We start from the raw sequence: 26,183 nt of genomic DNA, 5'->3' as shown, positions 1-26,183 counted from the left end.
TTCAACATATCACAGTGAACTACTATAATTTTACTTGACAGTGTTAGCTCCTTTAGATTATATTGAGTACATATCCATATCCACTTAAATGGCTAAATAAATATATGTAAGTCACTTGTTTCTGAAGAATTCTACAGTAGTGACAATCCATGTTGTATTCATCCATAGGATAAATTCAAATAACTTTTTAAAGTGTTTAGAGTAAATCAGTTATTTGAGAAATGCAGTATAAAGCAACTTGAAGTTATGTATGTTACATGGGTAAGTACAGCAAAAAAAAAATGACAAATGTTGGAGAGGCTGTGGGAAAACAGGCACAATGATAAAAAAAAAGTGGAGGATATAGCTCAGGGGTAGAGCGTTTAACTGCACAGCAGGAGTGTTGGTATAACAAAAAACTAGTACAGCCATTCTGCAAAGCATTTTGGAAACAGGCCCATAAAACTGCCAAACTGTATATGCCTTTTGACCCAGCTATATCAGTACTGGCAAAGGATCCATATGTACAAAATATTCATAGCTGCTCTTTTTTTGTACTGGCAAAAAACTGGAAATGAAGAGAATGCCCCACCTATTGGGAAATAGCTAAAAAAAGATATGGCATATGAATGTAATGGAATACTATCCTGCCGTAAGAAATGTCAAAATGGACAGTTTTAGAACTAATTGGAAAGGCCTATAAAACAATTTAGAATGAAGTGAGCAGAAAAAGGGGAACAGTTTATATGACAGCAATATTATAAAGATCAACAACTATGAAATGCTGATCTGAATCACTGCAATGATAAATCACAAGTCCTGAAGAGTGAGGAGGAAGCATAATATCCACCTGCTCCAGACAAGTGATGAACTTAAAATTCAAAATGAGATACACATTTTTGGACATGTCCAGTTTTGTTTTTGCTAGACTGTGATTATTTGTTATGAGAGGTTTTTTTTTTATTGTTCAGTTGTGGTGGTGGTGGTAGTGATGGAGAGATGGGAAGGAAAGATGATAAATACTTGTAAAAATAAATTATTTTTTAAATGTTTGGAGCTAGGTCAGAATGTGTATGTCTCTTAATTTCCCCATTTATTTAACTTGGAAACTCTAGGTTTCTACACTCTTTCGCTTTGAACATCATGCTAGTCATTAATCAGCTGCTTGATGAACCAAGTGTGACATCTTGAACTCTTAACTTATTTAGAGACTTAATAATGTTCAAAATAGAATGAAGTTACCCAACTGAATCAGAGACAGCAAGTATTCTAGCTTCTTGTCCTTGGTCCTGCAAAATCAACTACTCCTAACTACTTATATATATTCAAAAAATTACTTACAATTAATTATTTACTTAGAAATTTGATGTTTACAAAATATATGCTTGGAAAATAAACTGTCACTTTGAAAATTCCATACAAATCTAACATTATTTTTATTATTTGAAACATACAGTAGATTATTTCTTGTAGTCCTACTCTGATGTGTCATCATGGGGTATTGGCAATCCTGGTTTCCGAAGGCCTACAGAATGCTAGCTGAGATGAGATTTGAACTCAGGACTCTTACAGTCCAGTGCTCTATTGGTTGTACCACCTGTTGTTGTTGAGTCATTTCAGCCATGCCTGACTCTTCATGACCCTATTTGGGATTTTCTTGGCAAAGATACTGGAGTGCTTTGCTGTTTCTTTCTCCAGCTCATTTTACAGATGAGGAAACTGAGGTAAATAAGATTGAGTGACTTGCCCAAGGTCACACCGCTAGTGGTTGCCTGAGGCCAGATTGAACTCGGGCAGAAGAGTCTTTCTACCTCCAGGTCTGGCACTCTATCCACTATGCCACCTAGTTGCCTTTAGCTTAGGCTGATACTACCAAGTTAGAGTAAGTAGCTTTGAGTATGGGCTCATACTGTCTTCATTTGAGGACTAGCCTTGCTAAATTGTGAGCAGCCGGGTGGTAAGGAGATGGAACTTTGAGTCACAACAATTTTCAGATTATTTACTAAGTCACAGAGGGGTATAATTATTACACAATTATTACACCGGAAGTCAGGGCCAGCATGAACAGGTGCCAATTCTCCTGCAAGCCTGCTGGTTGACTCAGCTTTTCTTTTTTTGGTTGGTCATGCTCAGACATGTCAGGGGGTGGCTATTTGGGGAACCAAGTCCTGACTTAGTTCTTACCACTGCAGGTGGTAAACTCCAGCCAGAGTAATGTTTTCAACATTTTCATCTACTGGCTTTTTCTTTGTCTTCAGGAACTGTGCCCCTCTGTGAGATTTCCCAACCTTCCCATTCTTTTCCAGGCAAATGTGCAATACAAAAATGTCTTCTGATATAGATGGTGCCTTAAGCACCGCTAAAATTCCAGCTTCAGAAAAGAGGCTCTGGTTAGACCAAAATTGTTGCTCTTTAAGTTTTTGAAGTTTGTTGGTGCACAGAAAGACACATTCACAATAGAGGTTTTACTCCATCTTGGCCAATATATTATGTCAAAACAATTATATGATAAAAAGCAACCACACATTGCCTGTTGTTCAGATGACCTTCTTGGAGATCTGTTTGGGGGTACCATGTTTCTCTGTGAAAGAGCATAGGAGATTATATGCAATTATTTCTGGAAACTTAATAGCACTCAGTCAACAAGAATTTGCTAGTGCAAATACATCTATGAATGAAAACAGGTGTCAGCTTGAAATTGGAAGTGGTCAAAAGGAGCCTATGCAGGAATTGCAGGAAGAGAGAGACCATCACCAAATTTGAATTCTAGACCAACTACCTCATCTAGAAGGAGAACACACAGTGAAGCAGAAGAAAATTCAGATCAGTTGCCTGGTGAAAGACACAGAAAACAGTTTAAGTCAGATAGTATTTCCTTTACATTTGAGGAAAGCTGTGCCCTATGTGTCAGGAGTAAGATATGTTGGGAACAGAGCAGTAGCAGTGACTCAACAGAAATTCCTTCACGTCCGGATATTGATATTGGCGTATTAAGTGAAAATTCAGATGATTCCGTTTCAGACCAATTCAGCGTTGAATTTGAAGTTCAGTCTATTGACTCAGAAGATTATAGTCATAATGAAGAAGGACAAGAACTCACAGGTGAAGATGATGAGATATACCAGATAAGCCATATATGAGGCAGAGGAGAATGACACAGACTCATGTTCGGTTAAGCTAAGTTGCAATAAAGCACACTCCTGAGAGAACATGGTTTTTATTGAAAGACAGGGGAGATACTCTAACAAACATAGTCAACACAACAAAGACAAAGACACAAACAACATAGATCCATCACCTCTCAGGGGAACTGCAGCACTTAATCCTCTCAAAGCTGAGGGGGGTTCTGGTTTACACAGCCCAGCTTGATCAAGGCCCAAGAGGGAAACTGATCCCAGGAAGCTTCCTCTCCATAGTGAGATCCCCCACTAGCTTGTTCCACGTGGGGACTGTTATAGCTTCCTCAACAAGGAGGGCCTACTGCTAACTGTCCCGGATGTTCCCCTCCAGAAGGGGCAGCCACTGCTCTCTGGAGGGGAAGATGTTATCATTTTGTTTTTGAGAACTGGCTAGGTCCTCAAGAAGCAGTTTCGGAATTTCCTGTCCTTTGTCTTAAGAGTTACCTGTTCTTTGTTCGGGCCTGTCTCCTAATGTATTCCATTCTTTTGTTTTGGGCCAGTTCACAAGAAAGGAGTGTCTGAGAGGTCCATTCTTAAGGTTTATCAGTTGGAGAGGGATGTTTGCCTTGTCGGAAAGTCTAAAGGTCTTTGCAAGAAAGAAAGGGGGAAAGGAATGTCTGATATTCCAAACCAGAGTCTTGCAGAGAGGGGGAATGGGAGGAAGGAAGAAAAGCCAGGCTTACACTATAATATGGAAGATCATCTATAATTATTTATCATTCAACTCATTTGATGAAGACCCTGAAATATCCTTAGCTGACTATTAGAAATGTACTTCCTGTGATAAGGTGAACCCTCCACCACCACCACATTGCCACAGATGCTTGGCTTTGTGAGAAAACTGGCTTCCTGAAGAGAAAAATGGCGTCAGATAAAGGCAAACTAGAAAGCCCCACACAAGGGGAGGAAGAGGGCTTTGACGTTCCAGATGGTAAAAAAAAATAAGATGCATGACTCTCAAGATTCATGTGTTGAGGACAGTGATGAAAAAATAGTATAGACATTAGACTCCCATGGAAGTGAGGATTATTTCCAGCCATTGACAATTTAAAAGTATAATCTGTATGTAGTAAAGAAAGTGATGGAGAATCTGAGAGAGAAGAAGTGAAAGACAAAGAAAAAAGTATGGAATCTATTCTCCCCCCAGCACAGTAGCACCCTGTGTCATCTGTCAGAGCCCACCTAAAAATGGTTGCATTGTCCATGGAAGGATAGGACATCTTATGGCATGTTTTGCATGTGCTAAGAAGCTGTCCAGTGTATAGGAAGCCAATTCAAGTGATTGTGTTAACTTATTTTCTCTAAATGTGATGTACTAAAAGTGGAACCGTGGAACTTCATGTATGAAATGCTGAAGAATATTCACACTTGACTTGTGAAATTTATTTTAAAATTTAATTTTTGTATATTCTGAAAAAAATGAATATTTTAATTTGTTTAATTATGTCTAGTGCAATTTGTTTTTTGGAAGGAATTTTTTAAATCTCTTCCATTGGGGGAAAACATTTTGGTTATCATTTTTTCCATTTTTGTATTTTTTAATTAGTTTTCATATGTATTAGTTATAGAGGCATCAGGGTTGTGAGAAATGTGGTTTTGGGGATCACTGGACTTCCCCAAATTGTGAGAACACTCAGCTTTGAGGATCATTGGACTTCCTAGGCAGGGCCAAAGTCCTGAGGAAGAACCCTGTGATAATCCCTAGGGAAGGCTGTACAGATCACAGGACTCCCAGAGGAAGACCAAGTGGTAGCCACCCCTTAATCTGTGGGGATCACAGGGCCTCCTAGGGGTCAGACCCTAAGGAAGACCCCAGTGATGGCCCCTTAGGGTGGCGGTAAGATCACAAGGCTCCCAAGACAGGGCCGGAAGTCCCAAGTGATGTCCCCTTAAGAAGGCTGTGCAGACCACAGGGTTCGCCAAGGGAATCTGGAGTGGTAGCCCTCTTAACACCGCAGTGGGGACCACAGGACACCCCAAGACAAGATTCAGGAGTAAGCCTGGCGAGCTTCCGCTGCCTATTGCTTCCCTTCCCTTGACCTTAGGAAAATCCATGTGATTTGTCCGTTCTCACCCAAAGAACTCAGGACCAGAGTGGGCAGAGGAAGGCATTTTATTATGCTTCTCGAGAGGGCGGGTGTAGTGCTCACAGGAACACTCACACTGATATAGCTGCAGAAGCAGGGGGTAACCATTCCCTCCACTCCTGCTAGAGTTATGGTTAGTTTACAGTCTTTGTTTTTTACATAGTTTTCCTAGGTTATACAGTTTATATAGATAGGATAATAAGGATATAGAAGCAAAAGTGAAGTTAATTAGATTTTCCTTGTCTTAGTTTAGGATTAAACTATATTCTTTTACTTCCCCCACTTTCCTTCTTTAACATTTGCAAATTATGCAAATCAGTAGGCCTGGATTCTGGACCAAGACCAGACCCTAGATAAGCTTGAACTGGTTCAAGTGGGTTTGGCCTCTCTAATTCCCCAGACTTCCTTCTCAAAAAGCATGCCCATGCATACAAGCCTCTGACCTCTCACCTGACCCACCTTGAGGCCTGGTTTCTGCTAAAGCTGGGGTGGGGGAGGACAGGGAACCACACCTTTAGTTCTGTGGAAACAAAACAACTTCTCCCATTTCTTACAAGGGTGTAGTGAATAGAGTACTAGTCTGGAAAGATCTAGGTACAAGTACCACTTTGGACACTTAAAACTTACTTGACCCAGCATGAATCAACCTCTTTGTGCCTTGTGCCTTAGTCAATTTCAAAGACTTATCTGCTAAGTCAGATAATTTGGGAGTGAGTCACAGACACTCATAGTGGGTATGTTGAAACTATAGATTGTTTGCATCCATTAAGAATTACTAGTCATTTTGAAGTTTGACTATTTATGTTTGTGAAATAGTTCCTGTCTTTTCTAGTTGGGGAGTGTCAGATTTTTTGAAAAAATTGTATAGAGAGTAAATTTAATAAATATTATTTAAATTTTAAAAATGGAGGGTGCAGCTAGGTGCCACAGTGAATAGACCACTAGCCGTTGAGTCAGGAGGACTGGAGTTCATTCAAATCCAGCCTCAGACACTTAACACTTACTATCTGTGTGATCTTGGACAAGTCATTTAACCCCAAATTGCCTTGCCCTCCCAAAATATTACACCATTATTAAAAATATAATATTAAAAATCTGTGGTGTAGGAGTACCTACATCAGTAATATCAGATTTCCTTCAGAGTACATTTTTAAAATATTAACGATTCAGATCTGAATTTTGTAGTTGGTTATATAGCATGGTTACTCTTAAACTGAATTTCATCATAGAAGTTTGGCATGGTGCTGAGAAAAGAATAATTGTTCTGGAGTCAAAGGACATGTGTTCACATCACCCCTAGACTTAATACTTGTGTGACTTTGGGCAACTTAACCTCAGTTTCCTCATAGGGAGGTTGGTCTCATGGCTTCTGAGCTCCCTACTAGCTTGAGGTCTCTGATCTATCTAGGTCTTCTCAGTATACCTGTTATAGTTTACCCTGTATCTGGGATAGCATGATTTTGATGACATAGAATCAAATTGTTGGCTTTAAGATCAGCATGCTTCTGTGCCTACAGATTATTTCACAAAGCCCATACAACACTGTGGTTAGTTATTTGCTAAACTTATACTCTTTAAACTTTTTAGGCACCTTGCTGAGTTTATTTGGTCCTGCTATTGTATTAAGCAAGCTTATGATTCATTCTTTCTTTCCGATAACCTATGTCATTATGAAGCTAATAATTAAGAGTGCTGGGCCTTAAGGCAGGAAGACCCATCTTCACAAGTTCAAATCCTGCCTCAGATACTAGCTGTGTGACCCTGGGCAAGTCACTTAACCCTGTTTGCCAGCAAAATGAATTGGAGAAGGAAATGGCAAACCACTCTAGTATCTTTATATCTAGTATCTTTGCCAGCAAAACTGCAAATGGGGTCAAGAAGAGTCATATATGACTGAACAACAACAAAATTTTGGTAATAATGTATGTGTCACACTTTACCTCAAAGGTCTGTGGTGAGAAGCAGGTATATGTAAAACAATGAATTCTTTAAAGACCAATATAAATACCAGGTTTTTTTAAAAAAGGAATTTAGATGAATGATATTAATAATTGTTGCAGAGAAGGAATTAAATTTCCTCTGAGCCTTTAAAATTAGGATTTTAAAATTTAACTTTCATGTCATAATCAAAGAAAAATTTCCCCCCCTTAACTGAGTGCCTCTTAATTTATCCCTCTTGAGCAATGTTCCCTGAATTTTATTGAAGGTCAGTTTGGCCTCTTCCATCTTAGTTATATTATCTTATTTAGGTCTGGATTTTACTGGGACAAGAAAAAACTCCTTCCTTTTTTACCTGTTGGAGGTTTCAGCTGCAATTAATTTGCACGGACTGATGTCAAGCCTCCCATTCCTTCACACTGGTTACCTTTAAAATACTTGTTTCTTGGATTAAGACTGCAGTTGGTACCCGTTGAACTTGTTTCTACTGTGACCTGCTTCGCACTCCCAATCAAAACGCTTCTTTAAGTGTGCCTCATGCCAGCACTGCCTTCCTCAGTGGGTGAAGTATGGAGCTCTTTAGTTCAGATTTCATCCCATTGTGCCTTTGAATCATTTCTTCTTTCTGCCATGTAAAATACCTCTCCTTTAGTCTTCTTCCACACCCTGGTGCCACCCAGTGACCAGCCTACTCAAAGGTTCACCTTCTATAGGAGACTGCCCTGGTTCTCTTTTTTGATGACTGGGGCTTTGATATGCCTGCTTTTGGGGAGCTGCACCTCTTTTGTATTTTTTAAGTTGATATTCATTGATAATGAAAATATTGTAGATTAATTTGACTTTCTGCATTAATAATAGATGAAAGTAGTGGCTAAAAATTCATAATAACAGATAATCCCCAAATAATCTCATTTTGTCTCTGGGATATATTAGATATGTAGTGCGTATGGCCGAGGGGGACTTCACTTAGCACAATATTTGCATTCAGAGAATATCTGTCATTGGAGGAAATTTCCATAAGTCTATTTTTCATAGGTGGTTTCTCTGGGCACAGGGCTGTTGCATCCTGAGATAAATATTCTGATTAGTGGAAAAAGAAAGGAAACAAGCATTTATTAAGAACTTGCTATATTCCAGGAACTATGCTAAGCACTTTACAAATATTTTGTCATTTGATCTTTAGAACAACCCGGGGGGAAGGTGCTATTATTATCTATTATTATCCCCATTTTACAGATGAGAAAACTCAGGCAAAGCTTTAGGTGACTTGCCCGAGGTCACATAGCTAGGAAGTGCCTGAGGTTGGTTTTGAACTTAGGTCTTCACTGTGCCACCTACCTATCTACCTGATGAGAGAATTTTCTGAGAGGTGAGAATTTTATAAACCAGAAAGATTACTTTCTTAGACTGAGCAGGAGAGAGGAAGATCTTGTGAGGCTGTTGGTGTTAGCACCAGTGAAAACTTTTATGGTATGTGTGAAGCCAGGATTCCAAACAGAATCCTGCTGATACTAAAGGAAGACGCCCTTATAAATACCTACTTTGGAGAGGCTTTAGCAGACTCTCATATTAGCTGCCTTAAGTGGAGAGGTAGATGAATCCATGAGGACTTAGACCAGAGAAGGTTTCCACCTGTGATTCAATGCTGAATTCACTATAGTCTAAATCCATCTTTTTCAGTATATGAGCCTATAGAACATTTAACTAATTTATGTATGTGACTGAAAATACTCCCTATTTGTAGCCTGTTAACCATTTTGCAATTCAGTCTTGAGTCAGTGTTGGGCTATTTGATTTGTGCTTCTTACCTTGGTCTGTTACAGGAGCTTTTATTGGATACTAAAGCTGAGCTCAACTTTAGAGGTTCCAGGTATGTTCCAGGATAGGGGCTTGAGTCAAATAATGGACCTATGATTATCCCAAATATCTGATGTTAACCCAAGTAATGTATAATTCCATAGTTGAAGTGGTATATGTTTTATGTATAGATTTCTTAGGCAGAAGATATTGTTGACCTTGCATCTGCTTATATTAAAAGTTTTTTTTCCTTGAATACACAGTGTGCATGAATTTTTCTGGTGGGAGTTGAGGAAGGGTATATAAATACTTGGGGTGGTAGGGCCATGCCACACAGAAGTTCCTACTTAACAATTTAGTCTGAAACAGAATGTTTCAGTGACATCTGTTTCAGTTAATAAAATGTTTTAATTAGTTAAATGGTTTAATGCAACATTCTCCAAAGTATATTGGCCTCAGAATCCTTTTAGATTTGAAATCCATTGAGGGAACACATAAATAGTGGTTTAGGAGGTTAAAGGGCATTCTTTACTCCTGAAATGAAGGGGAGTGGGGATTGAGGACATTTTGCAAAAAAGCAGAAGTAACTAAGTTGATTTTTATGTAAAAAAATTACTGCAAGAAAATTTTTTTTTGATACACAGTTTTATATTTAACATGTTAGAGGAGAAAATATTGATAGTGTTTAAAATCATATGCAAAATGTCTGTTCACATCACATAGAATGCTTTGAGAAACACTCATTTAATCATGTTCTATGAGTATGTCATTTGGTGGGATGCTGTTAGGGAAAGAATTCCAACATAGCTTTCTACGTAGTTGGTGGAATGTTACTGTCTACTTAAATTAAATCTGAAATATAACTGACTCGAGCTTTACAAAGAGAATGCTCAAAGTACAGTTATGAAAGTGAGTCATAGTGCTTTAGTTCTAGCAATTGAATTGACGCTAGACTTTCATTGCAGGCTTTTGAAATTATATTTTGGTGCTTAGAAAATCTTTGGGAAAACTCAGTTTTCATGATGGAGGAGCCGTTATGAATTGTATATGTGTTGCTCATTATTTCTGATCTAATAACTTGGTTAGTGTCATCACCACTTTAAGGGAGAAATATTATACAAGTAGAAAAATTTGTAGACATTGTCTCCTTTGAGTATCACAACAGAGTGAGGGAGATATGAGTGATATTTTTGTTCCCATTTTAGAGATTAGCAAACTGAGACTAGATGGATATGCCACTTGCCAAGGTTCATAGTAATAAGTATCAGAGGCAGTATTTGAAACAAGACTTCCTGATTCCAAGTCTATCACTAGTATATTGCTTCCTTAGTGAAAGAAAACTTTATACAAAATAATGAATTATGTCTGTTCTTTCCTTTCATTAATTCCATAATGTTATTTTATTTTTTACACTAATCTTTTGCTCTTCCTGTTTTTTTAACCTCTCTTTGAGAGTGATTCTTAGAAAAATCAAGATTCTTTTATCAATAGGACATAGAAAAGAATAATCTTCAGATGGGTCAAACTTTATTTTCCTAATGCAGAAAACTCACGGGATCTTTCAGTACATATGCGGATAATTTATTATCTCCTTTCTCTGAATCAGCCTTAGTGATAGTCATAAAGGGTCTGGAATTTTAATCTCTCTGGGATGACAGATTCTTGATTCTTTTGCATTTTGGAAGATATTATTGGGTCTTCTGGAATGGAAAACTTAGTATTATAGACTGTTGTTTCCTGGAAAGAATGATTTATTTGGTTCATTTTCTTGTGTTGGGTTTCCCTTCCTTGGCAATTTATTAATTTCTTTTCTTTGACATAATGTGGCATAGGGGAAAGTGTTGGAATCAGGGGAGACCTGAGTTAGGATCCTGCCTTTGATACTTAATAGAAATTTAGCTAGCAATGTGACCATGGGCAAGTCATTTATCCTGAGTGTCAGTTTGCTCACACGCAAGATGGGGATGACAGCTTTATTACCTGCACCCCAGCATTGTTTTGAGGATTAAATAAGATAATATTTTTCAAGCACTTTTTAAGTCTTAAATTGGCATATTAATATTAACCATTAATTTTATTTATGCCCAAGTTTTATTGAGTTTCCCATAGATGACTTAGGGAATAAAAGACTGTACATATGACCCTTTATTTTGTGGTGTAAGTTAAAATTTCAGGAATGGTTTAATTATCCTTTATTACTTTAAAAATAAGTAGATTTCTGGAGGACGTGGGTCTTCCTGTTTCCTAGGCCCATGTGCAGTACAGAGATTGTTTGGGTAAGGTAACAATCATGTTTCCTTTAGCAGCCAAATACAAATTGTTCAAAGAAACAGAGGAAGGTAGTTCATAATGTGAGGGGGAAAAGAGGGGAGGACATCTGTCCTCTTTTGATCTTAAGTTTTCTCACTGGTAAAATCAGAGGGTCCTTTCCAACCACAACATCCAGGGACTTTGTGCTTTTCCATTAACCCTTACTGGATCCAATTCATAACTTTTTATGTTTATTCTGAATAGAATTCTTAGCGTATAAGCGAGTGAAGCGAAACACGAGGCATTTGTAGAGCTGTTTTTCACAGCCCTAAAATATCTCATTCCTCAAGTATCCTAGTTGTTGGATTCCTAAAATATTTCCAACCCTACAGAATGATGTGGGTTCTGTCTTTCTACTTAGAAATACCTACAGGTAAAAAATTCTTCATTTTGCTATAATTTTTCCCACATTGGCCCTTCCACGTTGAAGCTCATACTTGATTACCATTGGAATTATTCTTGGGGTGGTGAGGATTTTGTTTGTTGGCTTCTAATCAGCTTTATTGCAGGAGTCAGCAAATCTGGATATGTCGGTGCCAGCCTCTGTCAGAAGCAGTGTTACCAATGATTCCTTTCTGCTACTACAGCTATATCTACATTGACAGTTGCAGTGAGAAACCACTCACCTGCTAGCCTAGCACCACTACTCACCACCTAGCCCTTGTGGGCCTAGACATTATAAAAAATAATTCCTCAACAGCTCTGAAATTAATGTACTACTTAATGCCTGCAGCATCTTGAGGTGATAATTTTTCAAGCTGGCTGCCATGATTAGTAATTAGCAAGTTTATGGGTAGGGTAGATGTCGATGGGAGATGGGCAGCAGCTTATTCCTCTCCATTTTCCTGTAAAGCAAAGATGATCTTTCTTTCCAGGATCTAGAGGTCAGCAGGCCTGTTAGGATGAGTCAGGCTCTGTGAGATTTTTTTTTTGTCAGATCACCTCTTTAGTTTTTTGTTTTGTATCACAGAGGTGAAATACTGACAAAACTTGGTGTAGCGTATGGACTAGATACAGGGATGGGAAACCTGTGGCCTTGAAGCCACGTGTGGCCCTCCAGGTCCTCGAGTGCAGCCCTTTGACTGAATCAGAAAGTTTGGATTCGGCTAAAGGGCTGCACTTGAGGACCTTGAGGACCACATGTGGGCTTGTGGGATTTGTTCTGTGAAGTTTGAATTCAATCAGAGAGCCATACTTGAGGACCTATATGGCTACATGTGGCCTCAAGGCCACAGGTTACCCACCCCTGGACTAGAATGACATGAATTAATTGACTGTAAAAATCTAAGTGGCTGATTGGGAAATACCAGTAAAGTTTAGGAAGTTTCATTGATTCAGGTGTTTTGCTTTGTTCCCTTTCTACTTTAAGAATTAAAAAAAACAGCCCTTGACCAAAAAGAGTGTAAATTATGAAACAGAAAGTAAGGTGGATGAATACTGTAGAAGGGTAGGGTGTTTGCATACAAACACATGTAAGAATTCCAAAGTTGGATTTGTTGATTATTAAAATTTACTTTTTTTGGGGGGGAGGGTGGTCCTCAGTCTTCTTTACATGATTTGGTGGAAGCAAATTAGTCTTTCAGTTTCATCAGTTTGCAAGGTGATACAGTAGATCGTATGTTGGACTCAGGAAGACCTGGGTTAGAATTGTACCACAGACACTTATTAGTTATATGATCCTGGGCAATACGTTTAACCTCCCTCAGTCTCAGTCTCAGTTTCTTCATCTGCAAAGTAGGGATCTTGATCGCCTCTACCTCCCAGGGCTGTTGTGAGGATCAAATGAGATGACACTTGCAAAAAGCTTTGCAAACCTTAGAGTGTTATAATAATTTTTTAGTATCCACGGAAACTAAAAGAGACGATTAGAGAGTGCAGTGGATAGAATGCTGTGCCTGGAGTCAGATAGACTCAGCTTCCTGAGTTCAAATCTACCCTCACACACTTCCTAGCTGTGTGACCCTAGACAGGTCACTTAACCCTGTTTGCCTCAATTTCCTCATCTGTAAAATGAGCCGGAGAAGGAAATGGCAAACCACTCCAGTATCTCTGCCAAGAAAACCCACAATGGGGGCAAGAAGAGTTAGACACAACTGAAAAATTACTAAACGACAATAAAAGTATCCACTGCCTTTTGGGGTGAAGTATTATAAGACCTTGTTGGTCAGATGTAGACAAGTAAACAATAATCCATTGTGGGATGAGAACTAATGAAGGCTTCACTTCAAAAATTAACTAATTAGTCTGGCTAGTTTGCAAAACAGTGTGGGATAATGGGGAGAAAGTCCTTAAACTGTCTGTGCTCTTTGCCTCGGAGACTCCACTGCTCGGCATACACTCCAAAGTAGAAAGACCCTACATATACTAAAATATTGTTAACAGCACTTCAGTTGTAGCAAAAAACTGCAAGCAAAGTGGGTTCCCATAGCCTGTGGGGTATAGCTGAACAAATCCCACCCCCCTACCCCCCACTTAATAGTATTTTATTTTTTCCAATTATATGTAAAGATAATTTTTAACATTAACTTTTATAAGATTTTTAGTTTCAAAATTTTTTCTCCTTTCCTCCCTCTCCATCTCCTTCCCCAAGACAGCATGCAATCTGATATAGGCTTATTATCATATTAAATTATCATTTTATATCATGCATTTATGTTTATATCATATTAAATATTATCATATTAAATACATTTCCACATTAGTTGTGTTGTGAAAGAAGAATCAAAACAAAAGGGGAAAACCACAAGAAAGAAAAAAAACAAAAGAGAATAGTTTACTTCGACCTGCATTCAGATTCCATAGTTCTTTTTCTGGTTCTGGATTTGTCTTAGATCATTGTATTGCTGAGAAGGTCTAAATCTACCAAAGTTGGTCATTGCACAATGTTACTGTTACTATGTTCTCCTGGTTCTTCTCGCTTTACTCAGCATCAATTCATGTCAGTCTTTCCAGGTTTTTTTTTTTCCTCCTGAAATCTTCTTGCTCATCATTTCTTATAGCACAATAATATTCCATTACATTCATATACCACAACTTGTTCAGCCATTCCACAATTGATGGACATCCCCTCAATTTCCAATTCTTTGCCACCACACAAAAAGCTGTATAGCTGAACAATTCATGTTATCTGAATGTAGTAGAGTGTTATTGTGTTATAAGAAATGATGCATTTGATGACTTTAGAGAAACGTGGGGAATCTTTTTTTTTCTGGAGGAGGGGAAGGCAGGGCAACTGGGGTTAAGTGACTTGCCCAAAGTCACACAGCTAGTAAGTGTGTCAAGTGTCTGAGGCTGGATTTGAACTCAGGGTCCTCCTGACTCCAGGGCTGGTGCTGTACTCAGTGCGTCATCTAGCTGCCCCTGAAACATGGGGAATCTTGTATGAACTGATGCAGAATGAATTAAGGAGAACCAGTAATACAATATACACAATAACTACAATAATATAATTGAAAAGACCCCTAAAATGAAGGTTTCTTGAACATGGAGGCCCAGTCTTGGCTCTGGAAGAAATATATGGAGAAATATAAAAATGTGCCCTTTTTTTTTTTTTTTTTTTGGAGAAGTGAAGGACTATGGTTGTGAATTGTTGCATAGACTATTAAACATGGCCTCTGTTAGAGTGATCTTACTTAACTCTTTTTCTCTGTGATTAAGGATCTTTGGGTGAGTTGTTAGGGTCCCTGGGTGGGGAGGCCCTCTTGGGAAAATCTATCCTGTTGCGTACCCAGAAATGATTGTGATATAAAAACAAAAAGAATCAGTAAAATATTTTAAAAACTAGCTTTGAGTTTCCTGCCTGAGGAAACTTAATAAATATGACTTTAAGGTTATAAAAGTCAGGCACTTGAAATGCTCTCTCCAAATATGGACTTTTTCTTCTGTAATGGAAATGACAAATTAATAAGGGTCATTTGTTTCCACTGTCCCGTAGGTCAGTAGAATCTGTCCAGTAGCAGCCTTCACTTCTATTTTAGAAGGATTCTAAAAATGAGCATCAGTCTGTGCAGGCCATGGAGTTTAGTGCTGGTGAATTCTATTGTGTTTGGGCTTCAATACAATTTTCTACTAGTTCAGTCAAGTTGTTTATAGCATTTTAGAAAAACGTTTGCAAATATGGCATCCTTTGCCAGCATGGAGCCAAAATTTGAGTTATCATTTATAGGTTCAGGGCTATAGAGCTGGAGAGGACCTCAGAACATCCTCATTTCATAGATGAGGAAACTGGGTCCCAGGGAGCCTCAGGGTCCGGATTTGAATCCAGATTCTCTCTTTCCACTATTCCACAAGGATAACTCTCATTCCTCATCAAGGCTTTCATAATTTTGGACCATCATAACTCAGTATTAAACCATTTTTCACGTATCTAACTTAATTTTATATAAATGATAATTAATATAGACTGTGGCAACAACTTGAAAGTGGGGAGGGGGAAGGTACATGCAGGGGATTGGGCATGATGCACTGGGTAATAGAGGATGAATTTGGAATCAGAGGACCTGTGTTAGAATCCCACCTCAGTTATTTATTGCCCATGATACCTTTAAAAAGTTTTAGCTTGCTCACCTTTAAAATGGAAGGGTGGGGAAAGAATTAGATAACCTTCCAGGTTTCTTCAGAGTCAGTAAACATCTATCAAGCACCTACTTTGTGTTGGATGCTGGAGATGCAAAGAAAGGCTAAGAGACAAAACAACAAAATAAAGTCCTTGCTCTCAAGGAACTCATGGCCTAATGTGGGGAGGTAGCATGTGAACAGCCATGTACAAATGGGATACATTTAAAATATATATATATTTACACACACACACATATATATATGTACATATATACACGTATGTATACACACATACATATGTGTGTGTATATATATATATATATACATACATACACACACATATATATGGAGAGAGAGAGAGACACAGAGAGAGAGACAGAGAGAGAGACAGAGAGACATATAGTAAATTGGAGCTAATCAGTAGAGGGAAGGCACTAGCATTAAGGGGTATCAGGAAAGGCTTTTTCTAGACGGCAGGATTTGAAGAAAGCCAGGAGGCAGAGATGACGAGAGAACATTCTAGGTACAGGGAATAGATAGCCAGGAGTTTGGAAATGGAGTGTCTTGTTAGAGGAAAAGCAAGTAAACCAGTGTTACTGGATGGTGTGGGGAGTGGTGGGGTATGAAGACTGGAAAAATGGGGGAGGAGAGCAGGTTATGAATGATTTTAAATGCCAACTAGATGATTTTATATTTGATTCTAGAGGTAACAAGGAATGAGAGTGTTGTCAACAGGCAGTCACAACATCATGAGACGTATGCGAAAACCAGGTTTATTATGAGAAAAATGAGTTGCAAGAGAAATTATTAAAAGAGAAAAGGGTTCCCAGTCTTTACAGAAGTTTACATTTTTATAATAACAGGATAAAGGGAGGCGGGGATACCAGGAAGGGGTGTGACAGAAAGGGGAATGGTATAGCAAAGGTGTGGGGGGGGGGGTTGGGGGAGTTGGGGGAGTGGGGGTGGGGTGGAAGATGACCACTCCCCATGGGGAGGAGTAAGGTAAGGGCAAAATTCTCATTCTTTTCCCTTGGGAATTTCTAGAGACCATGAAGATAGGAGGGTCTGCTTATCTGCAAAGGACTCCAGCTGCACAAGCATTATCCCAGCTTGCCACAGCCTGGCTGTCGTCTGTCTTGCCTCCCAAGTACACATAGGGAGTCCAGCTTGGGGTGCATCAACAAATTATGTCAGTTCAGGGGGAGTTTTGTCCTTGACCCATTCAGGGCATCCTGTGTAGTCTGGGTTCATTGTTTCTGAAAAATATGGCAACTCAAAAAGACAAGTTCGGGGGACTCCTTAACAGCCCTTAACAGTGTGTGTGATGTGGTCAGACCTGTGCTTTAGTAAGATCACTTTGACAACTGAGGAAAGGATGGACAGGAGTGGGGAGAGACTTTTGAGGCAGGGAGGCCAACCAGCAGGCTATTACAATAGCACAGATGTGAAGTCATCCACATCTTTGTAGGAGTGCTTCCCCAGTTAGTGCTTTTGCCCTGCCTCATTCCCTGAGAGCCCCAGCTGTCTGGTGTTTTGGGGAGGCAAACAGGGGGTGCGGATTGGGGAGTGAGTGAGGATCATATGAGAGAAGTTGGTAATGGCTATCTTGAGGGGTGATTGCCCTCTTGATAACGACCCACAGTGATCGTTCACGTTGCTTGAATCCTATCCAAAATTCCATTTTTATTCAGTATTCCTTTATTTTGCTGAGGAAGAACTTTGTTTTTTTGCCATCAAAAAGGGCAGATTCTTTGTAGGGATGAAGTTTTGCCTTTTAAGGCCATGTGTGTTTTGTATTTTAAGTTACTTTCCCTTAAGTACATAAACAGAGTTAGGCAGACTGGTCTAAAAGCGGACCAGAGACTCTAAGTGTACATTTGTTTCCCCTTTTAGTATTATTGTTCTGAGCTTAGTGAGTTTTAAAACTCCACTCTGTTATTTATTTACTTCTATTCCTGCTATTTCTGTAGTACCTAACTTGGTTGTGGTCTCAGGCAGATAAAAACATCAACCACATCATTTGAAATTAGGGTTTTAGTTCTGCTTGTGAAATTATACCTATCACAGCAACTTCTTAGCATTTGGAAAACATTTAAAGATCTACATCTCCAGATGTGTACAGTGATACAAGGTCTTCCAAGAGTTTTATTTTCTCCCTCTTTTTGCTTCCTTTGCCTATTCTGCAACATAAAATATATTGTGTCTTGGCAGGCCTTGGGGCATTTATAGATTTTTTTTTCCCCTTTAGCTCTCCATCTTTGATTTATATCTTTTCCATAAATACTTCTATACATTTTAGTCATTTATTTAATATCAGAATATTTTCCATAAGTGCAGCTTAATTATTTATAGATATAGGCTTTAATGGCTGATGTTAAACATTAAATTGGAACAAAAAGGAATAATGAGGGTAAATACAATAGTAAGTATCCTCTTACCTGAAACTATACCCTGTGTCCTTATCATTTTGCTCTTTCAATTCATGAGATAATAGCTTCCTAGAACCCCTCTGCCCCACCCCAAGAATATCTCATTAACAATGTTGAACTCCTTCCCTTTATTTCCCCCCACACCCAATTAAAGTGTTTTTTGTTTTCTCTTTCCTATTATTTATTTTCCTGTTCCTCTGCTATTTAACAATTGAAATGATTTGAATGCCATTTAGAATTTGTTTATAAGAGCTATTAGTGGTTCAATATAAAGTTCACACAGTGGTTCAGAAAATTTGGTTAGAGCTATAAAACTGCCTTGCGATCATGAATTGCTTTACCTCATACCTTTTAGCTAGAGATGTATACAATATACATGTATATATACTCTTTACATGTATACAATATACATTTTTAAAAAAATCATTCTCAAGGCATTGTTATTATGTTTGGAAGGAAGCATGGTGTGTTAGAAAATTAATTAACTGTAGCATGTAAGGACCTGGGTTTGAGTCCTAGTTCTGTCACTTGTTATTCATATGATCTTGGAAAAGTTACTTAACTTTATTTAGTTTCTTCCCTATGAATAAAATGGGAATAGTAACAATCATACCATCTATCCCATGGGATTATAATAAAAGCATTTTGTAAACCTTAAAGTGTCACATAAACTTTTATTGTTGATAATTATTTGAAGTTTTCATTTTCTTTTCTGGGTTTTTGTTTGTTCGTTTGTTTTTTAACCTGTATCCCTGATATACTATGCCTTGATTTCTAGAAATTACATAGCTCTTAACCTGTCTTATTTGCCTAGCTCCTTGATCTGTTTCACTTTGATTTCTGACAAGTGTGTTCTTCGCTCCTGTTTGTCTTTCTCGACCTCTAGTAAACATTTGGACTGTAGATTATTCTCTTGGCTCTCCATTAGGCCCTAATGTTCTGGGATTTAGTCCTCCCTACTTGGTTACAAATCCTTGTTTGCCTTGACCTCTGATGTTTTAAGTCCTTTCCAATGTCTGATTGTTGTCCATAGTGACAGTTTCCTGATCCTTGTTTCCAGGCTGGTACCCATTCTCTACCATGACTGATAATCTAGAGAACATCCTGCTGGAGTAGAGATCTACAATTCCTATAACTCAATTTTAGACAGTTGCCTGAGGCACTGAGAGGTTTATATGACTGGTCCCTTGCCACACAACTAGTTTATGTCAGAAGAAGCACTCAAACACCAGGTCTTCCTGACACCAAGTCTAGCCTGACCCTCTGGCATCTGCTACTACGCTCTGCTGCCTTGTAATACTATATACACAGAATAAATTGTGTATGGTTAATATTTTTATGTCTTACTAGTGTACCTTAATCATTTGAAATCTTTGTGCACTATAAAATTTTTATCATTGCTGTTTTTTTTGATGAAGATCTTTATAATTAGAGCTGCAGGGCAGGGTAGCAGAAACAGAATCAGCCCTCAAGTCAGGAAAGCCTCTCAGTCCTACAGGCAACTCTCTGAGGTCATATATTTTGGGGCAGGTGGTATGTAAGTTGGTAGAGGGAATTTCCTTATGTGCTTGTGCCAATGAAATCACAGATCTGGTTCAAAAATGTTTTTTTAAACAATTGTTCAATAATTTAACAATGTCTATAATACATATTTTATGTGTAATTTAACAAGATGGCACTGGTACTGTTTTCTTTTAATTCCTTTGTGTGGAACTACATGGGATATATATGTACATGCCTGCGCATCAGGCATGCTGAGTACAATTAAAATATGTTTGTTAGGATTTGATTTTAAGTCTGTTAGTACTTAGAATCCCAGTAGTCTATTAAATGTTTGCATTGTTCTGATGCTATGTTTTCCCCAAATTAACCAAGTACCATAGCTCTTGATCACCACAAACTGCCAATATTATATGAATTGTTGTTGGCATTGTGGATAGAGAGTTGGCCTAAAAGTCAGAGAGACCTGGCTTCAGAACTTTTTTCTGACACCTATTACTTTTGTGATTCTGAGCAAAAGAATAATTTAATTTCTTGACAATTCATGCTATAAGTTGCAGAACTGTTTTTCGTTGTTTTTCATTTCCTCAGAAATCATGGAAATCTAAGCCATAGTTCTTGACCACCAAAAAGAAAAATATGCACATATTTAGTATATTGTAATATAATATGTCTACTGTGTCATAATACATATTTTATGTATAAGTTAATACATCACATGGAACTTATATAAAAATTAAAATTTGTTCAATAGTTAGGCCGTATTATTTAATATGTACATATATTCTTCCACCCCACTTCCATTTGTGATTTTCTGTGTGTGTGTGTGTGTGTGTGTGTGTGTTTTGTGTGTGTGTACAAAATCTTTCTTGAAAATGCTGCTGTGGGGCAATTTATTATCTGTGTGGTTGGAAATATTGATGCATAATCTGCATTTCTTTCCATAGTGAATGTGTATCCAGTTTCTCCCTTGGTCAGGAGCTGCAGGCATTATCGTGGGACTGTTAGTGGATGTTGCCTTGCCTCCTAACCTCAGTCTCTGATCCACCCAATCTTTGGTTTCATGCCAATGTGTTGTTTCCCAGAACTAGGGAGTTATTCCTTGTAGTTTGGAGTTATGCTTCAGAATGTCCTTATAAGTATTTCTTATGGTAGTTTTTTTCCCCAACAGTGGATTTGTTTGATTTCTGCATCAATTAAAAAAGACAACAACGAAACTGTGTAGGATTTCTAAATCACCCAGGATTATGTGGAAAGAAAAACAATTATTCATAAAACCTCTAAAAACTATGATTATATGTTCCTAACTTGAATAAAGCAGTGTGCATTTAAGCTTTTTAACTGTAGAATTATATATATTATATTTAACTTTTCTTTTAAAATAAAGGTGCTTATCTTATTCTTTTCATTTTTTTCCCCTAGTAGTAAGAAGCTTTTGAATAGGACGGAAGCCAAGTTGAGAGTCAGTGGGACAATTTTTGAGGATCATAGTGTGAAAGCTTTGCTGAAGAATGAAAAGATTAAATGATCTTTTGGTCTTTAGAAGATTCTCAGTCTGAAGTTGTATCTTGAAGTAGATGGGTTTTAGAGAAAATGGGGAGATTGAGTCTCTAAGAGGTGAAGATACATGGTCATGGCCCCAGAAGTAGCAGATGACAACCAGAATTTGAACCTAAGCTTCCCATCTTCAAGTTGAGCACTTTCTTTGTTTGTACTACACTCCTTGCCCTAATAGAGAGATGAATTAGCTCAAATGATGATAAATGGACCTGATGTGCCAGGGCCAATCAAGAAACGGTATGTAGATAAATGACTTGGAACCACTGGACAGTTTGGAGGAAACTCAAGGGTGAAATTGCAGAATGGTTGTAGCCACAGTTCTAAAGGATGGACAGATTGGCAATGGGATATTTTCCATTAGAATGGTTCCCCGGGGACCATAAGAACTGTAGAGCTGTGAGTTAAGATTTGTAAAACCAGTTAAATTTTTAGTAAAGGGCCATATAACAGAGCACTTAACCCAGCATGACATTTTGGGAGAAAGGCAGCATGGTTTGTGTAAGGATAAATAATATGTGATTAATAGAGTATAGTTATGTGACTGAGTAATTTATTTCAATTGAATGAACGTTCGTTGAGGATCTGCCATGAGCAAGGGATAGGTGGTGTATGATGGAGAGTAAAGTTTGATACTGTGAGGTCTTACAAATGTGGGTGATGTCAAAGGCATGTTGTGGTCATAGCAGTAAGTGCATGTCATGGTGGTTAAAGTTATTGGAGTTGAGGAGGTCAAGAAACTGTGAGGTACAGGGTTATTTGATGGATTGATCTCTTCTAGCAATCAAAGTCACTGAGGATGTTGTAGGCCCATAGGGTAGGGAGGAGAATTGTGAACTAAGTATTAACATTTAGCATTAAAATTTTCTGGAGGTCGGGATAGGGTAGGGTAAGTCTAGGAAGGGATAGTATATCTGGAAGGTATGGCCTTCAGCCGTGGAAAAAATTATTAAATGAGTAGAGTCATGGTTTGGAAGTGTCAATGAATAGGAAGGAAGGAAAAGAAGGAAACAAGCATTCATCAGGTTCCTACTATATGCCAAGCTCTGTGCTAAGCACTTTACAAATATTAAATCATTTGATCCTCACAAGCATCCTGGGAAATAAATCAAGTGACTTGCTCAGAGTTATCCAGCTAGTAAATGTCTGAGGTTGGGGTTGAACACCTGGAGGCATTGTGGGGAATCAGAAAGATGCTGGATTCCAATACTGTCTCTGTGACTTAGGCTAATCACTTCTCTTTTCTGGGTCTTAGTTTTATCATCAGTAAAGTAAGGTGATTAGATTAGACTAGATGTCTCTAAGAACTGTAAGATGAGATGGCTGGACTAGATGACCTCTCTGAGGAAAGATTGTGCTGTTAGAGTCATTGAGTAGACTTATAAAAGGGGTCAAAAGGAGAGATTCTTATCTCTCACTTCCTCATCCGGCAGATACCCTATCTGTATCTGTATCTGATGATATATCTATTAATCTCACTTTTCAGTTGAGCACTTCTTTATTATGTGATCTGAAAATTTCTGCTGCTTTGCCTCATAATCCTTGGAAAAACACCTCAGAAAAATACTTTAACTTTCTTTTATCAAGAAACTGTATGGTGCAGTGGAAGGAGCACTGGTATTGGAGTCAGAGGATCTGGTTTCAAATAGTCTGTAATTTACTGCCTGTATGACCTTGGGAAAAGTACTTTACCTCTCTGAGACTTAGTTTCCTATTTGTGAAATGAGGAAGTTGGACTAGATGACCTACTCTGTCCCTTCTACCTCCAACTCCATAATACTTTGAACCCTATGGTTCATGCACCTGTGAAACACTTAGAGATTATCTTATCTTTTCTTTAAAGTACTATTACAGGGTAGCTAGGTGGCACAATGGATAAAGTGCTGGGCCTCGAATCAGGAAGAGTCATCTTTGTGAGTTAAAATCCAGCCTCAGACACTTGTCAGCTGTGTGACTGTGCACCAGTCATTTGATTCTTTTGCCTTAGTTCCTCATCTGTGAAATAAGCTGGAGAAGGAAATGGTAAACCATTGCAGTATCTAGGAAATAATTTTTCAAAAAAATCCTGTTATAGAGTTGGAGAAAAGTGACTGAAATGATCAAAGTTTTGTTGTAAGAAAAAACTGTCTAAATGGTTAGGTTTCAGTGTGGAGGGGAAAAAAAGAGAAGGTCCTGGAAGGATATACTCAAAGTCTACATAGTTTTAAAAAGTTTGGATAGGAAGGTTCTGTGCTTGTTCATCAAATTCCATTATCCTAAATTAAGGAAGAGTCCTGTACCTGGGACTCCATCATGAAGCAGAAGTCATTAAAACTATTTGGTATTATTTTTAGAAAATAGATGCATAGATTGGTGGAACGGACTAGATAAGAAATAATCACAAACAGTTTAGCTCAATGGCCCCTTGTTTGAGGATCCCAAGAGTGTAATGTACTTGAGGAAGGACTCCTTATTCAAAAAGAATTGCTGAGAAAACTGGGAAGCAATTTGGCAAAAATAAATAAATAAATAAATAAATAAATAAAATTGGTTCTGGATGCAGTGTTCTATCTACTGTACCACAGGCAAAGTCAGTGCAAATATGATCCAAAGGGAAGCTGTCACCTAAAGAATTTTTTTTATTTAGTATCTCTGCTAAGGATATGATATCCAAATTTATTGAGAACACACGAAAAAATGTAAAATCAAGAGCCTAGTAGATCAATAGTCAAAGGATAGGGAGAAACGGTTCTCCAAAGAACATTTACAGGCAAAACAACTTGAGAGGTTTCACTTTATATACAGCAAACCGACAAAGTCAACAGAAGGAAATAGTAATTTTTAAAAAGGGGCTACTGGAAAGCATACACACTAATACAATGTTGGTAGATCTGTGAATTGGTTCAACCATACTGGAAAACGATTTGCAATTATGTGAAAAAAAAGTGACAAAAATGTCTATTTCCTTTGACCAAGAGACAGAAAGGTCCCATATATAGCAAAACATTTGTAGCAGCATATTGTTTTGGGGGTGAGAGGAAAAAACTAGAAATAAAGTAGGTACCTCTAAATTGAAAAATAGGTAAATGAATTGTGGTATATGAATGTAATTAAATACATTATTGTGGTGTAAGAAATGAAAAAAAAATGAGGAATTCAGAGAAACAAGAAAACCTGCATGGATTGATGCTTTTTAAAGTGATTAGAATTTGGAAAACAGTAAGTACAACTGCAACTACTAAATGATACTACTAAGATTATATTGTTATATGACTAATTCTGGCCTCATTGAAGAGATGAGAAAATGTACCTCCTTCCTTTTGTTGGCATTGTGGGCAGAGGGTATGGAATTTTGAATCTGCTAAGTTCATAAAATGCACTAGATATATTGATTGTCTTTGCTTAATTTTTTTTCCTCCTTAATGGGAAAGATGGGGCAGGATGAGTAAAGGGTACATTTGAAAATATTGTGGAATAAAAATAGGGTATATACAAAAGACATCAATCACATTTAAAAATAATAATTTCCACAAACTCAGAGGTCATCTCTCCCATATTTTTGATGCTCTAATGGTGCAAGGTTAGGACAAATGGAAGGAAGGTATCATTTCACATAATCAATAGTTAATGGAATTTGCTGCCTCAAAAGATAAAATTGGCTGAAAATAAAATAAGCTAGAAGAAGGGTTTCAGGGAATTCAGTTGCCAGCCATGATAGGCTACTATAACATTTCATCATTATAATGTGAAATATTGTTATTAATGGTAGTTAGTGATCTTTTAAGTTGCTTCCCAAAATTCAAAGTTTGACGTCACTGAGGACAATCTCTTGCTGTCACTTTTAGAGAAATTTGAGTTAAAGGGGTAAGGGATCAAACAGGATGGAAATTCTGTTTACATTGATTATTATATTTTTTCTTTTGTATAAATATCAGAGGAGCTATCCTATGATAAAATAACATACCCATCAATGATAAAATTAGCTAGTAATTTTAGAAAAAATTTGTTGGTAAGCTGATGATAATTTCTGATATATGTAATTTGTGGCCTAAAACCAAAGCTCTGTGTTTGCATGGATTCAGGTCCAATCTTAAGGGGCTTCTTTCTTCAGTTCATGTTTCTTCCCAGGGTTTTCCCTGGGAATATCAAAATACTGGAATGAATAGTCAATAACGATGATGATGATAACAACTTTCATTTATATAGTGCTTTCTCTGTGTTTAGCACTGTGCTAAGCTCTTTAAAATTATCTCATTTGGTCCTGATAATCACCCTGAAAGGTGGGTGCTATTATGATCCCCATTTTACAGATGAAATTGATGCAAACAGAGGTTAAGTGTCACAGTGAACCATAGCTAGTAAGTGTCTGAGGCTGTATGTGAACACAGGTCTTCCTGATTCCTAGCCAAGCATTCTATCTCAGTGCCACCTAACTGCCCCCTAGTTAAGACATTTCCTCTTTTCTCTGCTTCCCTCTTGAATCTGTACAGTTCAAATTTTTAATACTAAACATGAGGAAGTATTTTATTTCAAATAGGATACTGAATAAGCATTTCAATTTCTTGCTAAAGTTTTTGAAGTCCACATGTGAAACATCACTTAACATATGATCTATATGAACATAGCAAAATTTCATCTCTTAGAACATCGCTATTTCTGAGTTTTGAGGTCCCTGTGAAGAAATTTTTACCTCTGTATTTTACAGAGAAGACAGGATGTTCTTTTCTATTCTGTTGTTCTTGCTCAGTATGAATATTTATCTTGGACAAAAAGGTTAAATTTTAATGGACTTGACTTTTTGGTATTTTAATTATTAAATATTACCTCTTATTTCCTTCTTCCCTTTCACAATCTCATTGGTAATTGTCTCA

The 26,183-nt window shown here is 37.7% G+C and overlaps 1 pseudogene; it reads left to right on the top strand.

Annotated features, from left to right (window-relative positions):
- The first annotated feature begins 2,289 nt into the window (after nucleotides 1-2,289).
- On the top strand, nucleotides 2,290-4,463 carry LOC118856529 (annotated as a pseudogene).
- The last annotated feature ends 21,720 nt before the right edge of the window (nucleotides 4,464-26,183 follow it).

This window comes from Trichosurus vulpecula, chromosome 7 (genome assembly GCF_011100635.1).
Source record: "Trichosurus vulpecula isolate mTriVul1 chromosome 7, mTriVul1.pri, whole genome shotgun sequence".
Classification (NCBI taxonomy): Eukaryota; Metazoa; Chordata; class Mammalia; order Diprotodontia; family Phalangeridae; genus Trichosurus; species Trichosurus vulpecula.
This window is presented reverse-complemented; position numbering and strand designations above follow the sequence as displayed.